This window comes from Protopterus annectens, chromosome 8.part1 (genome assembly GCF_019279795.1).
Source record: "Protopterus annectens isolate FY-2018-M chromosome 8.part1, PAN1.0, whole genome shotgun sequence".
Lineage (NCBI taxonomy): Eukaryota > Metazoa > Chordata > Ceratodontiformes > Protopteridae > Protopterus > Protopterus annectens.
Window position 1 is genome coordinate 164615463 of NC_056742.1, and position 4621 is coordinate 164620083.

At 44.2% G+C, this 4621-nt stretch overlaps 1 pseudogene; it reads right to left on the minus strand.

The window, feature by feature from the left end:
- Positions 1 to 4248: 4248 nt before the first annotated feature.
- On the minus strand, positions 4249 to 4369 carry LOC122810471 (annotated as a pseudogene).
- Between the last annotated feature and the right edge of the window lie 252 nt (positions 4370 to 4621).

Genomic DNA, 4621 nt, shown 5'->3' on the forward strand with positions numbered 1-4621 from the left:
CTCCTCGTAATCAAATTCAATTGCTCACCCGTCAACCCTCTACTACCTAATGATGTTAAAACTAACCCTTGAACTTTACTGCTTTTAGCCACCCACAATCTCTTACCCCACACCACAGGATACTTCCAGCTTGACTCAACCTCTTCCAAAACTATTGGGGACTCCCGAACTTCTTGATCTGTCTTTGAAGACCTCAGCCTAATATGCACCCCCTTGGGCAATATAAGCACATCATTCCACACCAAGGACCCCAACAATTCAGACACCCAAAACTCCCCACAATACATCCACATGCTTACCGTACTCAACACCACATACTCCTCCAAACATCCACACACTTTACCTAAATCCTTTAGCAACATTCTTAAAATACCCCGAGTCACCGGCCATCTCCTATCCATAGTAGGACCTTCAACTCTACCCAAAGCTTTCAATACTCAGCCCACAAACCATGACCTCATACAATCTTCTAATCTGGCCAACTGAGTAAACACTCCAATAGCCACCAATGCCACCCACACCGTATGAACTGCCTTACCCTGCTCTCTCAACAAGGCTAAATAATGCAACAACAAACTCTCCAACCACTTACACTCATTATCCGGTAATTGCCTCAGAAAACTGTCAAAATCAGACAGTGCCCTACTGTAAGCTCTCCTCATAGATACCACCCAAGACTGTTGCATCAACCTGCCAATTACTATTGGAATCTGTCAAATATCATCTGGAATGATGGAGGGATGCTATGCTGCTGTTGGAGCCACCGGACAAAATCTGCAAAACTGAAAATGAGACAAACTATCAGCTATCTCATTCTTAACCCTAGACACATGCAACCCTATAAATGAAAAGCTAAACTTTGCAAACAAGTTTACAAAGAACCAATAACAAATGAGGGGATTTAGTCATCTTAGCCTGCAACACTCTCACCACCTTAATATTGTCTGAATGAAACACCACCCTCCTTCCCTTCAACCGATCCTTCCATACTATGGAAGCTGCCTAAATTGGCATCGGCTCCAAAAAGGCAACATCCCATTTCTAATCCTAAGACCAATGAGTAGGCCATGGCACCAAAAACCATTGCCCTGCAAAATATGCTCCCATGCCCAAACCCCCGGCTGCATCCGTAAACAACAGCAGGTCCCCTTGCTCTATCCAATCCAACTGCCAGAATGAGATCCCATTAACTGATGTAAAAACTCCATCCACGAAGCTACATCCTCTCGAGCTAACTTGCTGACCCTAACTCTGCAGTGCTTAGTCTTCCCCCTTTCAAGAGAAAAGCCATATACTGGAAAAACGTCCATCCAGGATGCACCATCCTGCAAGCAAAGTTTATCAAGCCCAACAATTCCATCACATCCCTCACTTGAACCGTAGTCTTGGACTTCACCCAACTGACTTTTCATCTGCAGCTGAAGCACCTTTTCCTTTGGCATACAAAACAAACCCTGTCTTGCATCCACTGTCTAACCCAGAAAGTCCAACACCTTTGCAGGACCTTCCAACTTATGCTTCACCAGTGGTACTCCCAGTGCCTCACACATCCCCAGAAACTCCTGCATAGCCATCTGGGCTCCTTCTCTACCTTCACCCACCAACAAAAAAATCATCTAGTTAGTGAACTGCTTGCTGCTCATCTACCCTACACTGTCATATCCAATGCAGTGCTAAGCTAAACTTCACATAGGCATGGCAGTGCAAAAATAAAAAGTATCATCCACCACAATGCCCAATAAAGGCCAATCCTCCTCCCAAACTGACAACAAGCAAAAAGCCAACTCAATATCTACTTTAACTAGCCAAGGATCTTCAAAACTCTTAATGATTCGCACCGCATCATCCAAGGATGAGTACTTTATTTTAACCTCCTCACCAGGGATGAAATCATTAACAGACATGCCTTTGAGTTATGACAAATGATGGATTAAACGAAACTCACCCTGCTTCTTCTTAGGAACCAACGCTAGTGGTGACACTTTAAATTCAGAAAAAGGGGGCCATTCGAATGGGCCCAACAATCTCCCCACCTTTCACTCCTACTCAATCAAAGCTCATAAGACATCCTCCCTCCCTCTCACAGATTTCAAATTTTTCCCACCATACCGTCACCCACCAATGTAGACTTAATTGAAAACCCCCTAGAAAAACCCTCAACTAATTACCCAGCTATAGCCGGCAGCGGATAATGTGCCAGCAAGTGCTGCAAAACCTGAACCTTAATAGGTGAATGGGTCCCCTGGTTGCCCCCTACCTCCATGAAAGGACCCCCTCCTTAGGCCCCAAAAATTAGCCCGGCCGCGTACCCCTTGCAATACCATCAGAGGACTACCCCAACCTTTTGGACCCATGAAATAAGATGCCTGACCACCAAACTGACCCCCATCCCCTCCATATTGTGTAGCTGCATGTTCCCCCATACACTTGGAACAAGCATGAGAAAATCTGCAACCTACTCATAAACACCTCTCCGCATTAAACTCCCAGCATACGGTACGGCACCCCCTTCTGCTTGCTGAGCCACCCTAACACCCAATCCCAAAGTGTCCATCATGGTAGAAAGCCAAATATCCAGGTGTCTGTCTTCCCAACACATAGATTTGTCAACCACCTTTCATTTATGAAACTTCTGATTGTACCAAAACCATGCATTCTGATTGTATCAAAACCATGCATTGCCCAGCCACAACCTCTATGCCTCCCTTATAGTAAAAAAATAGGCCAAGATTGGAAGGCCCAATGAAGTATCCCTCTCCAGACACACTGCCATGTAGTATATAAACCCAGGACCCAATTATCCCATGACCTAGGCTGGAACCTACCCACCCGCTTGCGACCTATAGCCATCAATGCTGCCAAAAGGTACTTCCCATTAGCCGACTCCGCTTCTGTCAAATGTTGAACCGCATCCACATCAATCAAATCAAAAATATCAATAGATTCCCCTTTCCAAATCTTCTCCTACACTACCAGCAATATGTGAGGGGTCAATAAAATTGGTGCTCCCTCCTGTCGTAGTGCCTGCATTGCCAACCAATCCCCTGGCCATGACCCAAATTCTGACACTACCTCATCTAGGCCAGGCCTCAAATCCTTCTCTAACAATGAAAGGGTATTATCAAAACCCCAATCACAATCAGCTAGAGCCTCCAAACCCCTCCCCAACGTAGCACCTTGAACACTCCCACTCAACCCTGACTCACTCCCCATAACTGCAACTACAGCCTCTGTTCCCCCCCAAACCTGGTGAATGACTACTTGCCAAGGATGAAGGAGCTGCCACTGGCATCTCAACCTCCGCTGTACTCTCTTCCGTTGCCATCTGCCTGGCTCTCTTAGCTGTCAATGTCCGAGTTCCAGTCCCCGTCTGTTGCTTTCTTTGAGTATTCAGACTCTGCGTACTCGCTGTCGGAACCTCATTAGGAATCTCTCTAAATAGGTCTTCAACTTGTGCAACAATACTGGCCGACTTATGTCTTAGCGCTTCTGCCATGATCACCACTCACTCTAAAGAAAAGAAAATAAAGATTGTTAGAGCAGGCAAAAAATAAATCAATAATAGAACTAACCAATAACATCATTTTAAGTTCAGGAATAGTAAACCTAAACTCTACTACCAGCCCCTCCAAATAAATCTAGTAATTGCAGCCAAAATTACCACACCTGCCTAATTACAAAACCAGGAATTATACTTTGCAATCAGAGCAAATGTACCACTATCCCATCTGCTGTGACAATCCCTTAACCTTATACTCACAGTTTAGACCACAACCCCTTACAAGCAGTTATTTAATAAAGTACTCACCCACCTATCTCCCTCCTTAATTTAAATAAAAATTATCCCTACCAAGTATCAAACCCAGTCATTGACCTGCCATAATATGGTTCTGTCTGATTTAATTTACCTTCACCCAGCATCCTGTTGCCTCCAACAACCCCCACCCCTTTCCCAAAGTCTATAGTTGCCGCTGGTGAAAACACAATTTCACTGCCCTGTAATGTTACCAGGACCTGGCATGCAACTGCTAATATCTGCTCCCCCCAATCCCTCCCAGATGCAGAACAAATTGTACTAATCATGTACTTCTGTTAAGCTGTGATATAACCAGGTTTGTCTTCAGTTTACTTTAAAAAGCCATACAAAGAGCACTTCATGTAGCAGTTAATGTGTTCCAATGTTCACTTTCTATTGCCTCTATGCAACGGTCACGGAGACTCTGTTCATATTACATGGTGAAACTCCCCACCCAGTAGCTCCCACAAAGTAAGTGGCAATGCCTTAACCATATATGTATTGTAAAGGACACAAAGACTTCTTCCATCCTTATCAAGGGGATTGTTAAAATTCTCTCCTTTCATACTACACGTTTTAAATTATTATTTATTTATTTATTTATTTTTTTTAAACGTAGCCATCTTTGAGACTGAATTGCACAGGCGCAAGCCCACACTGATGAGAAGCACACATTGCCTGCTCCTCCATCAGCAACTAACACTCTGACACCAGGGAAATCCACTAACCCCACCAACAAAAAGAAACATTAACTATAAAACCTCCGTTAACCTCCTACCACAACTAGCACATGGGAAGAACTATTTTCCCATTCACCTACCTATT